The sequence below is a fragment of the Oryctolagus cuniculus genome, chromosome 7 (assembly GCF_051225735.1).
Source record: "Oryctolagus cuniculus isolate XC-2025 breed Fujian yellow rabbit chromosome 7, ASM5122573v1, whole genome shotgun sequence".
Lineage (NCBI taxonomy): Eukaryota > Metazoa > Chordata > Mammalia > Lagomorpha > Leporidae > Oryctolagus > Oryctolagus cuniculus.
This window is the reverse complement of record NC_142873.1, coordinates 67,700,430-67,715,832: the sequence shown is the minus strand read 5'-3', so window position 1 is coordinate 67,715,832 and position 15,403 is coordinate 67,700,430. Positions and strand designations below refer to the sequence as shown.

General features: G+C 36.7%; 1 long non-coding RNA gene across 1 annotated transcript in view; it reads right to left on the bottom strand.

Moving 5' to 3' along the window:
• LOC103350106 (uncharacterized) overlaps positions 1-15,403 on the bottom strand; it is a 271,720-nt gene that overhangs the window by 33,007 nt on the left and 223,310 nt on the right. The gene's annotated exons all lie outside the window — the stretch shown is intronic.

The following is a 15,403-nucleotide window of genomic DNA, read 5'->3' as shown; positions in this document are numbered from 1 at the left end:
TCTGACTACGACCTTGTCTAAATATGATCAGAGTCGGTGAACTCAGATGGCTTCCATAGCCTTGGGGAAACTCATGACAAGAGCCTAGGGTGATTACTGTTGCCATAAACAAGAGTGTCAATTTGTTAAGTCATCAACAGGAGTCACTGTGCACTTACTCCTCATGTAGGATCTCTGTCCTTAATGTGCTGTACATTGTGATTTAATGCTATAACTAGTACTCAAACAGTATTTTTCCCTTTGTGTTTCTATGTGGGTGCAAACTGTTGAAATATTTGCTTAATATATGCTAAAATGATCTTCTGTATATAAAGATAATTGAAAATGAATCTTGATGTGAATGGAAAGGGAGAGGAAGCAGGAGATGGGAGGGGTGCGGGTAGGAGGGACCTTATGGGGGGGGGAAGCCATTGTAATCCATAAGCTGTACTTTGGAAATTTATATTCATTAAATAAAAGTTAAAAAAAATTAAAAAAATAAAATGAGAACTCAGAGGCCTAAAAAAATTAAAATTAGTAATAAATGAATTATTGAATGAAGTAGTAAGTGATTAGCTGAGTTGTGATGTCTGAAATTTTGTCACATCTGCTACTTTTATAACAATTTGCTTATGAATAAAACCTTTCTTCCACGCTGTAAAGAATATTGTTAATCTTGCATTCCAAACAAGAAAGTTTGATATGAATGACATTTCAAAATAGACTGCAAAAGTCATCTAAATGCATATTTCATGAACGTCTGGTTAAAATAGATAACGATAGTTTCATTTTATGAAAGAGAAGACAGTGTTTGAACTTGCTTAGATTTTTCAGAATTGAATGACTATTTCCATATAGTTAATGCTAGTAAAAGAAATGAATTGACAGATTAATTGCATAAAATTTTATTTTTCCCTTTATTAAGACACTCAGTATGTGACTGCTGTCAAGTTATGCCATTTGTAGAACTTGTAGTATCTAAATGAGTACTCCTGTAATCTGATTCTTTAAATTAAGCCTGGACACACTCAAGTTATTTACTAATGCAAACAAAGCAAGCAAACAACAATACTCCAAACTGACCTTAACCTCACAGGAAATTCACGGGACAAAAATGACACTATAACCTGCAGTTGAGACTGGTAAGCTGTCCATCAGCAAGGAAGCTCTCAAAACACCAAATTATTAGTTCATACCCTTTATATGCTTAGTATTACAAGTTTATTCATAGATATATTAATAATAACCAAACAATAAACACATCTATAGTATTTTGAATCAGTATTTAAAATAATTTCCAATTTTTATCATGAGCGATGCTAATTACCTCATAATAAAAAGATTCTCTTGGTTGTTTTTATTTTGTATGTGCTAAATTTGACTAGCCAGTTTCCTCTGGGTATATTATCACTATTACAAAGCATCCCATCAAATATCCAAGATTCCTGCCTAGTGATTTTTTTTCAAGGTGATACAGTTACTAGCCAGTAAGATGTTAGGCCTCATTCTCATACCCCTATTGTACAATGGTGGACAAGAGGAGAATTTGAAAAGAAAGGAAGGCAAAAAGGAAGGAAGGAAGGAAGGAAGGAAGGAAGGAAGGAAGGAAGGAAGGAAGGAAGGAAGGAAGGAAAGAAGAAAAGAAGGAGGAAGGATAAAGAAAAAAGAAAAGAAGTAAAACAGGATGTGCCAGAGGATTTTATAATCCTATGGGCAAAAATAAAATTAATTCATGTATCAAAAATTCTAGTAATTCATAATCAAAAATTCTCTCTAATATGTGATAAAGAAGCAAACTAGGGCCAGAACTGGGATACAGGAAGCTCCACCAATCGGAGACCTCTAATAGAGTCTTAACAGTAAGCCATGTCTCTTTCTTGTCTCCCTGTGGATCTCTGTGTTTTCCCTGTCTGCCTCTATGTGCATGAGTCTGAATGTGTGTGAGTACTGTGTCTCCCTGTGTCTGTCTGTCTTTCTGTCAGATAGCTGCAGTAATGATTTCTGCATCACCAACTTCCCCACGCAGAAGGTTTTGTGATTTATTTTTTAGTTAGAAGCTCGCATTCCTTGGATCTTTGTGGGAATTCTTTGAGGCCTGGGTAAAGGATGTGTTCCTCCGAGAGGTTACAACACAAACTGTTTCCGCAGGCCTAACCTTGCTCATAATAATGTGGGAACTGCCAAGCAATCAGTTGACTAATCTGTTAAATAGCGCCTTAAATAGGCTTGTATTTAAAGAACCATTAGCATGTTTCTTTGGCATTTGTCCTGCTGGTCAGTGATCCTTATTAAAGATCTGGGATTAGACTTGTTTAATAGTATTTGGAGGTGGGAACAAAAAATATTAGGCAAGGGGAAACTATAGTTGCCAAAAGGCTCTTTCTGATTTTACATGGCATTTGTTGTCTAGCTGAAGACTTCTACACATTGGTTTCATTTTGCAGGACTTTTACAATGGTGTGACTTTTCAAATGGAATAGAACGTAATTTCTTTATTACTATTATTATTATTGTTTAAAGGCAGAGTTACAGAGAGAGAGAGAGGGACAGACAGAGAAAGATAACTTCCAATGACTGGTTCGCACCCCAAACCACTGCAATGGCCAGGGCTGGGCCAGGCCGCAGTCAGGAGCCAGGAGCCTCTTCCAGGTCTCTCACATGGGGAACAAGAGCCCAGGAGCTTGGGCCATCTTCTGCTGCTCAGTCACATTAGCAGGGAGCTGAATCTGAAGTAGAGCAGCCAGGACCAGAAAGGGCGTCCACATGGGATGCCAGTACTAGTTGAATAAATGTAACAACCGGTATTCCTATCTAGTTTCTAACCTGAATGATAATGATTCAACATTTAAACATTAAATATAATATTCCTGTAGCATTTTTAGAATTTGTTCTTAAAAAAGGGGCTGGCGCTGTGGCGTAGTGGGTTAACGCCCTGGCCTGAGGCTCTGACATCCCATATGGGTGTAGGTTCAAGACCTGGCTGCTCCACTTCCGATCTAGCTCTCGGCTTTAGCCTGAAAAGCAGTAGAAGATGACTCAAGTCCTTGGGCCCCTGAACCCACGTGGGAGGCCCAGAAGAAGCTCCTGGCTCCTGGCTTGGGATGAGCACAACTCTGGCCATTGCGGCCAATTGGGGAGTAAACCAGTAGGTGGAAGACCTCTCTAAATTTCTCCGCCTCTCCTCTGTGTAACTCTGACTTTCAAGTAAATAAATCTTTAAAAAATTAATTTACTCCTCTCAATCCTTAAGCCATATATTTTTTGTTTATTGATTACTGTGGTGAGGTGGTTGATTTTTAAAATGTTAAGCCAGGATAGGCGTTGTGGTGTAGCAGATAATGCCACCACCTTTTATACTCATGTGCTATACTACTGTTTGAGTCTTGACTGTTCTTCTGATTTAGCTCCCTGCTAATGTGCCTAGGAAAGCGGAAGATGTCCCAGTTCTTGGGCCCCTGTCATGTGGGAGAACCAAATGCCAGTTCAAAGCTCCTGCTTCAACTAGGCCCAGCCCTGGTTTTGAGGCCATTTGGAAAGTGAACCAACAGATGGAATATCTCTCTCTCTCTCTCTCTCTCCCTCTCTCCCTGTTTCTCTCCAGCCCCTTGTAATTCTGCCTCTCAAATAAATAAACACATCTTTTAAAAAATTAATAAAAATTATTTTTGACAGGCAGAGTTAGACAGTAAGAGAGAGAGACAAAGAGAAATGTCTTCCTTCCATTGCTTCTCCCCCGAAATGGCCGCTACGGCTGGCACGCTGTGCTGATCCGAAGCCAGGAGCCAGGTGCTTCCTCCTGTCTCCCATGCGGGTGCAGGGCCCAAGCACTTGGACCATCCTCCACTATACTCCCGGGCCACAGCAGAGAGCTGTACTGGAAGAGGAGCAACTGGGACAGAACCACCGCCCCAACTGGGACTAGAACCCGGAGTACCAGCACCGCAGGCGGAGGATTAGCCTAGTGAGCAGTGGTGCCGGCCAAAAAAATTAATAAAATATTAAGCCAATATTCCATCATGAGAAAACATGACTTTTTTATTATTTTTCTTTTATTTAGTGTTGAAATTAGTTTGGCAAAATTTTATTTAGATTTTTATATCTATATTCATAAAAGAGATAAATTATAAATTTTAAAATATTTATGTCTGGTTTGATTCTGAGACAAAGCTGACTTAGTAAAATTAGGAAATGTTTCTTACTTTACTTCCTAGGATATTTTGAAGACATTGTTTTGTATATTATTTCAATATTGAAATATTTTACCAGTGATGTCATCTGGGCCTACAGACTTTTGTTGGGAAATTTATAACTAGTATTTTATTGCTTTGATTGATTTAATTTATCTTTTTTTAATTTATTTAACAGATAGAGTTAGACACTGAGAGAGAGAGACAGAGAGAAAGGTCTTCCTTCTGTTGGTTCACCCCCCAAATGGCCACTATGGCTGGCGCTGCGCTGATCCAAAGCCAGGAGCCATGTGCTTCCTCCTGGTCTCCCATGCGGGTGCAGGGCCCAAGCACTTGGGCCATCCTCCACTGCCTTCCCAGGCCACAGCAGAGAGCTAGACTGGAAGAGGAGCAACCGGCACTAGAATCGGCGTCCATATGGGATGCCGGTGCCACAGGCAGAGGATTAACCAAGTGAGCCATGGTGCCAGACCTTAATATATCTATTTTTAATAAGCTCCTACTTCATGTTATATTTTCTAGACATTTGTCAATATCACGTAGATTTTTTAAGTCCAAAGCTGAAAGATATTCATAGTAGCTGATGTGTTGCAGGAGGTTAAGCTGCTACCTGTGACTCCAATATTGATTTGAGTCCCAACTGATCTGTCCACATCAAGCTCCATGCTAATGTGCCTGGGAAAGCAGAAGATGACTTCGGTGCTTGGGCACATGCCACTCATATGGGAAACCTGGACTGAGTTCCTGGTTCCCACTTCAACCTTGGCCAAACCCCAGCTATTGTGGTCATTTGGGAATTGCATCGGTAGATAGATGATCTCTCTCTATTTCTTTCCCTCTGTATCAGTAACTCTGCAATTTTGCCTTTCAAATAAATAAATATATTTTAAAAATTAAAGATATTAATAACATTCATAACATCTTCTCATGATCTATGTGATCCCAATGGAATTTGCAACAAGGTCAATTTTTCATTCACTTTATTGATTGTCTATCCCTTGTCTTGCCAGAATTTACTAAAAGTATTAATCTTAGATCAACTGAACATTTGTTAAAGGATACAGTCCAAATGATTTTAGTGTCTTAATATTTATTCTTTAAGGAAGAACTAATACCAATTCTTCTAAACTATTCCAAACAATTGAATAGGAGAAAATACTTCCAAACTCATTCTGTGAAACCAGCATTACCTTAATTCCAAAACCTGACAAAGGTAAAACAAGCAAAAATAGAAAACTATAGACCAATAACCATGATGAAAATAGATGCAAAATTTCTCTGCAAAATACTAGGAAATTAGATCCAACAAAACATCAAAAAGATAATTCACCATGAGCAAATGGGATTTACCCTCAAGGATGCAGAAATGGTTCAACATAAGCAAATCAATAAACATAGTAATAATATCAATAGAATGAAGAATAAAAATCATGATTATACCAATAAATAAAAAGAAAATACAATATACATGCATGATAAAAAAATCTTGAACAGATTAGTTATAGAAGGAACATAACTAATACAAGAAAGGCTACATATAACAAGCCCACAGACAATATCATATTGAGAGGGGAAAAACTAGAAGTATTTTTCACTAAGATCTGAAACCAAATGAGGATGTCTATTCTCATCATTCTCATTCCAAATAGCTTTGGACGTTTTAACCAAAGTCACTAGGAAGAGAAAGAGATAAAAAGTATACAAATAGTAAAAGAGGAAATCAAATTATCTCTGTTTGCAGGTGACACAATTTTATATATGGGGGGACCAGAAGAGTCCATCAAGAAACTATTAGAATTGATAGGAGAATTCAGGAAAGTTCCAGGATAGAAAAACAACTCACAAAAATCACTAGAATTTTTGTAAACTGAATAAAGTATAAGAAAAAACTTATAAGAGAAACTCCATTTATAGTAGCTATAAAAATAAATACTTTGAGATAAAATTTAACCAAGAATGTGAAAGAATACTATAGTGAAAATTACAAAACACTAATGAATTAGATGAAGATACAAACAAATGGAAAGACCTCCCATGTTCATGGATTGGAAGAACTAATAGTATCAAAATGTCTATTCTGCCCAAAACAATATACAGATTGAATACAATCTCATCAAAATGTGAGTGACATTTATAATAAGAAAAAAAATCCTAAAATTCATACGGAAACATAAAAGGCCTCAAATAGGCAAAGGAACTTTGAATAATAAACAAAAGCAAGAGGTATCACAATGCCAAATTTCAAGACATATTACAGGGTTATTGTAAACAAAACAGCATGGTACTAGGATAAAAATAGACTCATAGAACAGTGCAAGCAGAATAGAAACTCCAGAAATAAATCCACACATTTACAACCAATTTATCTTTGACAGAGTTGCTAAAAAGAAACCCTAGAGAAAGTAAAATGCTTCTAATAAATGGTGTTGGGAAAACTGATTTTACATATGCAGTTTAAAATAAGACCCATGCCTTACACTCTATTCAAAACTCAACTCAGAAAGTATAAAAAAAACTAAATAAGATTTGAAAGTATGAAATTACTAGAGGAAAACATAGAAGACTCCAAGACATCTGTATAAGCAATTGGTTGTTGGATAAGACCCCAAAATCATAGGTGATGAAAGCAAAAATAAACAATCGTGATATCAAACTAAGAAACTTTTGCATAGGGAAGAAAACAATCTACATTGTGAAGAGAAAAGCAACAGAATGAGAGAAAATATTTACAAACTATGAATGTGATGAAGGATTAACATGCAGAATATAAAAAATACAAAAGAAATTCAGCAACAGCAAAAGAAACTGATTTAGAAATGAGCAAATAATCCAAATAGACATCTTTCAAAAGAATAAATGCAAATGAAAACAAACAGATGAAAAATGTCCAATAACACCAGCAGTCAGGGAAATGCAACCAAAGACCACAATGAAGTATCATCCCACTTCAATCAGAGTGGCTATTATCAAAAAGTAAAAATAAATAAATAAATAAAAATGCTGGCATGGTTGTGGGGAAAAGGGAACTCTAACACACTGTTGTTGGGAAAACAATTTAGTACAGCCATTATGGAAAACGGTACAGAAATTCTTAAGAAAATACTAATAGATCTACCGTTTGACCCAACTATCCCACAATTGGGAATATATCTAAAGGAAATGAAGACAGCACATGAAAAAGAAACCTGCACATCTGTGTTCATTACAGCACTATTCACAATAGCAAAACTATGGAATCAACCCAGATTTCTACCAATGGATTGTTGGAGTAAAAAAATGTGGTGTGTATGCAAAGTTAAATATTACTCAATTATCAAAAAGAATGAAATCTTTTGCAACAAAATTGATGGAATTGGAGATCACTATGCTAATGAAACAAACCTGACACAGAAAGACAAATATCACATGTTTTATCTCCTCTGAAAGTTTTTATATATTATGTGTTTCTGTGGGGGGGATGTGTATGGTAAAATGGGTGGATATCATATTATTTAGTATATACTAATTATAAATATTGCTTTCATGTAATTATATGCCTTATCTAACCTTTGTTCATATTATAATCTGTCATGAGTCCCACATTATGTGATACTAATATATACATCCATGATTTCTCAGAAATACCAGGTGTGCATAGATATGTGATGTCTACATATGAAATGAATATGGCAAAAATTGAACAACTGGTAAAAATATCTGCATTCATTGAATTCTTCTTCATATTTTTCATTATTATTTAGAGAAAATTATACAATCCAAGTCTCCTTCTGGATGGCAGGGACCCAACTACTTGAGTTATCATCTGCTACCTCCCAAAGTACACATTAGCAGGAAGCAGTAATCAGAAGTAAAGTCAGAACTATAAATCAGGCACCCTGATATGGCATGCAGCTGTCCACAGAAGCCTCTTAATCATTGTACCAAATGCTGTTCATAGAGTTTTTGATGAAAGAATTTCTTATTTTAAAGATTTATTTTATTTATTTGAAAGGTAGTTACTGAGAGAGACAGGGAGAGAGAGAGAGAGAGAGAGAGAATCTTCCATCCACTGCTTTACTCCCTAAACAGCTACAATGCCCAGGGCTGTGCCAGGCCAAAGCCAGAAGCCAGGAGCTTCTGGGTCTCTCACATGGGTGCAACGGCCCGGACTTGGGCCATCTTCTGCTGCTTTCCCAGGCACATTAGCAGGGAGTGGGATCTGATGTGGAGCAGCTGGAACTCGAACTGTCACCCATATGGGACGCTGGCACTACAGGCCACGGCTTAACCCACTGTGCCGCACTGCTGGCCCAAACAGAATTTCTTAAGAGACTAGCTATAGGATTAAAGTCTTTAGAGATGGGATCCACTCCTTCAGATTTCCCTTACTGGAAAAAAATTTAGAGAAAACCATTTTGGTGGAATTACAGTTATTGACCTGAGACAGAAGAAAAGTATATTTCTTCATATTTGGTAAAAGAAAAGTAGAATTGAAGTCAGGAAATAGAAATGCATGTCTTCCTTTCTAGACTTTGCATAAGCCTCTGAAATGACAATTTATTTGAGTTTCCCACAATAGGGGCTGATCACAACCTCAGAGGACCTCTTGTGCAGAGTTGCATATAATGTCTTAGGGCTCTGCCTTCTTTCAGCTAGCACATCACCTACCTTGGCTAGCAATAACAGCCATAAGTTTGGATTGTTGCCCACAGGAAACCAACAGTCCTGGTATAACAAGACTGGGAAGATAGTTTGTCTTGCACTGCTGACTACTGACAATTGTAGAAGAGAAACGTAAGTGAAAATGTAGCACCCTGAAAATGACTTTAAGTGTGAAGCCATCTGTCTTTTGTTCTAATTTAACACAAGACCAGTTAGCAAATATTTTTTTGAATGTCGAAACTGTGTTAGGCAAATACTGAGAATTCATCAATACACAAAAGTGGCACAAATCCATGAATTCATGATGTTAACATTCTGTTGAACTTGCCTTGCAATAGCTTTATGTAAGACTGTAGCTATCATCCTAAAAAGTTTTACTGAGATGAAATTTCATATACCACATACAATCAACCCGTGTGAAGTTAACAATTCAACAGCTTATAGTGTATTTGTGGAGTTGTGGGAATCATCACAATCTAGCTTTAGAACATCTTCATTAAACCTAAAAGAAACCATATACCCATTAGAAGGTACTCCTCTTCCCTCTCCATTCTCCTAGCTCAAACAACTAATAACATAATTTATGTCTTTGTAGATTTCCTACTTTTAGATGTTTCATATCAATGGTATCATCCTTGGTCTTTTGTTCTTTGATGTAATATGTTTTCAAGTTTCATCCATTCTGTAGTGTGAACCAGTCATTCTTTCCTTTTTGAAGTTATCTACTTTGACATTTAAAGTAAGACATTCTAGTTCTTTTTTAGACTTTCTTATACACAATAGAAAATTTCAGTTCTAATCGAGCATACAAGTTTTAATGAAATCATTTAAGTTTAGAACTAGAAACAATCTGGAGGGCATCCAACTGCCTTATAGATAAGTAGATAGTGAACTACAACAAGTGGTGTGTTGATTGCTTCATAGCAGAGATAGTATGGGAACTGACTTCCTCATTTTCCTAGCTTGATACTTTCTCACAGGGCTAACTTGTGTATGTTTTGAGAGTCTCTTATTTATCTTTATGATTCTACAACCACATTAAATTGGATAAAGTGATTTTAAATCCTTTTATAGACTATTTGATTTTCCTATAAGTACAAATCTTTGTTTCTCTTCTATAATTGGAGAAAAGAAACTATACAAATCAAGCAAACAAGATTTTAATTGATCCAAATGTAATGCCACATTTGATACTATTCTTTTAAAAATGATGCAAAAATTTACCCCTAAAATTGTATATGCCATAATTTGTACTGGTACTTTCTCATTTCTTGGAATACGCACTATATATATATTGAAAACAAATAACCCAGTAAAAGAGTATCTATCTATCATCTATCATCTATTTTTCTACAATGTTTGAAATCATAAAGAATATAACTTTCAAAAATGAAAAAGAAGATTACTTTCATAATGTTAGAAACAAAATTAATTTTTTTCAATCCTTTAAAAATCTACCCCTAAGCTCTTTAGCTTCCAGATGAAATGAATATAGCAGAGTGCATCTCATCTATCCAGCATCTACCACAGCGTTCTTGAAGGTATTCAGCCTCTGCTTAAGACCACATTCCTAAGGTAAAAGATCTCTTTGAATGATTATATTTGAAATTACTCAGGAGTTTCTTAAAAATGCCTTTACATTTTCTCGAACTTTATTTCACCTGTATCTTGAAATTTTCATATGGTCCTCATATATATTTTATGTTTTATTTCCTGTATGGCTTCTGATGTTGTAGCATTTTATATTCATTTAATTTCTTCCGACTGAAACCTCTTTCCTCCTTTCTGCAACAGCAACCATTAAGATCCTTTGTGTATTATGTGTTATGTTTAGATTTTCCTACCTCTGATTACTATAATATAGTGCAGATACTATGCACAGAGCTTGTATTTCAAAATTATACCGACCTCCCCAGAGTGCAGTAGGTGCCTGCCTTAACATGTACTCAGTATTATTTATGTAGTATTCATTTTAACAGACTTCCTATTCCACTACTGAAGGTAGAACCTGAGAAGTTAAAGGAATTCTATCCAAATATTTGGTTCCATTTGAAATATGTAAGTAGTGTAGGAATCTCTTACTTATATACCAAATCAACTGCAGCTGTTCTTTAAGTTAGTTCTTACTATATAGAATATATCTTCTATCTATGCCCTATGTTCTATTTTCATCCATGTTTGATATATATTAAACTATATATTAAGAAAAAGTTAATGTGATTGACAGAGATGAACATTAAAATATTATTTAGCAAGTAACTTGAGAAAAATGTTTTAGAGAGACTCCTGAATGCATTTTCAAAGTTTATGGTTTCTTAATTGCAGCAAAGATTCCCAATCCCCATGACACCACCATCATTTTTTCTCTAGTCTTTTTTTTTTTTTATCACCTCAAGAACTTGCACAATTTCTCAGCCCTAAAGCATTCTGGAAAAGACCTAAAGAGCCTAGGCCAAATGAGCTGTCTGGTGCTGAAAGTCTGCAAAGGCTGTGGTTCACAGAACATGTCTGTTTTATGGCACAAACCTTTTCATATTAAGTCTGGCAAAAAGTAGTGCATATCAATAAAATATCTTTTTTGTTGGCAAGCTGGGCATGAATTGAGGATTATTTACATGGATTCTAAAATTATCTTTTCTGCTTCTCTGGAGGGTCATCTCTCTGCTGCCTCCAGGAATATGGTGTATATACTTTGATTCTACCTTCAATTTTTAGTTTAGCAACATTGTTAGTTTTCTATCTCCTGCTTCCCAAACCTGACTTTTTTCCCAGGCTCTTTAGAAGTTCCTGAAACGACCCCATGGTTTCAATACCCTCACAACAGGTGTTGTAATTTTATAAATATATGTATTTGATTTCCATACTTTTCTTTGTTGAATCACAGCACAAAAAAATTGCATTTTAACCTGAATTCTATATGCAATTTCTGTACTAGTATTTTAATCACCTTTATTTTTATAGGAAAAGGTGTAGTAGGCTATTTATAGGAATAATTATGAGAATATGTAGAAACAGGAAATATGGAACTAAGAGGAAAAACCCTGAAGCACCGGACACTAAACGAGTGATAATGAAAGTGACTATGTATTTCAGACTTTCTGAGTACCCTGACGTAATAATTAATAATGATTTTCAGGGAACAAAAATGTTCTAATTTGGAAAATAAGTTATATGTTAATATGCATTCATTTTCCTCAAAACCCTATACTTTAGCTATGTACTACTTTTGTTGCATTTTTGTGTGGGATATTATTGACCTGAATTGTAGATAATACAAGTCTCCGAGCACCGATGGGTGATGAGCTACAGTTACATGCATGCTAGACAATGGAGTCTAGTAACTCCCTCTCTATTACCATTCCTGGGATTTCCCTTAGAAAATCTCTATTTTGGGAGTCCAGTATTGTGGCATCCCGTATAGGTGCCTGTTAGAGTCATGGCTGCTCTGATTCCAATCCAGCTCCCTGATAATGCACCTGGGAAAGTAGTGGAGGATGGAACAAGTCTTGGACTCCTGCACCCACGTTGGAGACCTAGATGAAGCTCCAGTCTCCTGGCTTCAGCATTGCCCATTCATGGATGTTGCAACCGTTTGGAGGAGGGAAGCCCTAGATGGAAGAGCTCTCTTTATATATCTCTCCTTCTCTTCCTCTGTAACTCTGCCTTTCAGATAAGTAAAATAAAGCTTTTTTTTAAAAAAAAATTTTTGCAATTTTACTAAGATATTATTTAATCTAAAAAGTTGTAGTTAGGATGTACAACTTGTTGTTTTGTTAAATGGTTACCACAGTCAAGCTAATATCTGTTATTGCCACATAATTATAATTGTGTTTGAATGTTGAGAAAATGTGATTCAAGATCTATCTTAGTAAATTATAAGTATACTACAAAGTTATTCTTTTAAATGCTCTCCAAATGGATTTTCTCTTCAGACCAATAAGGAATAGTTATTTATTTCTTCCTTAGAATCCATTACTTCTGTTTTCCTGATCATTCTTAGCTCTGTTGGTGTCCTGACTTGTATAAATCAGTAAGAGATGATGTTAGGATGAAAGAGTAATCAATTAGAGCCCTCTGGCATGATGCGATACATCCTCAGTGGGATTTCTTTCTTTCCTTCATTCCTTCTTTCCTTCCTTCCTACCTCCCTCCCTCCTTTTCTCTCTCTTTTTAATGATTGTATTTTTTTTTTTTTTTTTTTTTGAGACAGAGTTACAGATAGAGACAGAGAGAGAGCTTCCACCTGCTGGTTCATTCCCTAAATAGCTGCAACAGCTGGGCTGAGCAGGAGCTTCATCCCAGATTCCCATGTGGGCGGTGGGACCTGGGCCATTTTCCGCTGTTTTCCCAAGAGCTGGATTGGAAGTGAAATGGCTGGTACAGGAACCAGCAATCATACTGTATGCAGGTGTCGTAGGCGGTGGCTTAACTCGCTGTGCCACAGTGCTGATCCCTCCATGTGGGATTTCTGGGAAAGACAAGGATCTCTTTCTTTGAATTGATCAGTGTGATAATGTAAGCCTAGAGTGTCTGCCATTCTGACACTGAAAGAAGATACTGAAAGATATGCATCCAACAGCAGAATTTGAGCCTCGTATCAGCTCACACTTTAAAATAATGTATTAATTTTTGTTGAATGTATATTTCTGAACTGTCAGTGATTATGTCCCTAAGGAAACATTTGACAGCTCTTACGGAGCTGTCTCTTACAACTGAGGGTTTGGAGTGGGAGGATATTACTAGAATTTAATGGGGAGAGGTTAGGTATGTTGCTAAACTTGCAACAGCACCCAGGACAGCCCCACAGGACAAAAGATTACCTGGACTTAAATATTAATATCACTAAGGCTGAGAAACTCTTACTTAAGCCAACATGGGTTAGACTATCTGTCATTTACAATATTAAAAATTCTAAATGATATAGAGCCCTTTTGTAGGAAAAGTCTCACCTACAAATTATTGACTCCATAAACTAATTAGATTTTCAATCATCACTTCACATAAAATCTCTGTTCCAGCACCTCCAATGGCTTCTCATTCTTTACATATATAATCTACAAATCTACCCATGCTTATATCAGAAACTAGCAAACTTTTGCTGTAAAAGGCTAAGTATTTTTCCTAATAACTGCCAAACTTTATCCCCTTAGGGTGAGAATAGTCATAGATAATACAAGAGTGAGTACTCCAATAAAATACTGCTTATGGATATTGAAATTTGAATTTTATATAATTTCCATGTACCATAAATCTTATTTTACTGTTGATATTTTACACCAAACATTTAATAGTATAGAAACTGCTTTAGCTTGGAAACCAAATAGAAACACACGATGGGTCAAACGCAATCTGCAGGCTGTAGTTTGGCCAGGCCTGCTCTGTATAATCCGCAACCCTCACCCTCGGATGTAATGAATTCTCCTGTATTTTCTTTCTTCATGAATTTCCATTTTTCAACCGCCACTTTGTCATTGCTTACATATACCAAGCAAATTCTCATCTCAGTGCAAAGTAAGCTGCACCTTTTGCCTAAAATGCACATTCTACTAATCCTTTCATAGCCAATCTCCTCCACCTTGTATAACTAATTATTCTCTTGTAAAATCATGTATTATAAAACACACAGGGATGGCCCACCGTCTCCTCTTACTGGGTTTGTAGTGTTAGTGTGTAGAAACTCACAGCTGCCCTATGTTTCCAAAAAAAGCTGTCCTCTGCTGAAGCTAAAAGTTAACCCTGAGGAAGGTGTTCACAGTAATTAACTAAGGACCAACAGAAGAATCTTCACTAAGGACTAACAGAATCTTGGGCCTTATGCCTCAAGGGAAGAACTTCCCAAGGTGCACTTCATTTTCCAGAGCCCTCCTACTGCTGCTCAGGCACTGAAGGCCTCTGCCCAAGGCTGTATCTCTGCTTATCCCTTTTGGTTTCCTCCTATCTTGCTTCACTCTCTCCATTCAGATAGTTTCCTATCAGCTTCATCTAGTAAATCATGTGAAGCTGGATCTTGATCTCCAGTTCGGCTTCTAGGAATATGTTCCTATTTTAATAAATCCACTGGGGTTGGCACCCTGGCGTAGTGGGTAAAGCCGCCGCCTACATTGCCGACATCCCATATGGGCACCTGTTCCAGTCCTGGATGCTCCTCTTCTGATCCAGCTCTTTGCTACGGCCTGGGAAAGCAGTAGAAGATGGACCAAGTCCTGGGGCCCTTGCACCCATGTGGGAGACCCAGAAGAAGCTCCTGGCTCCTGGCTTCAGATTGGCGCAGCTCTGGCCATTAAGGCCAACTGTGGAGTGAACCAGCAGATGGAAGGTCTCTCTCTCTGTCTCTCCTCTCTCTGTGTGTAACTCTAACTTTCAAATAAATTAATAAATAAATATTAAAAAACCCATCAACCATTACAAATAATCCACAATTAATAGGCATATTGAAATCAATCCCAACAAATTCCAAAACCTAGCATATGAAATGACCAGTTGTAAATATCTCAATTTCAGAGTATATATAAAGTAGGATGCATTCCATCTGTTGATAACCCTCTTGTAGAATTTAACAGCAGCAAAAACTGATTAAATTATATATGCAGCTTAAG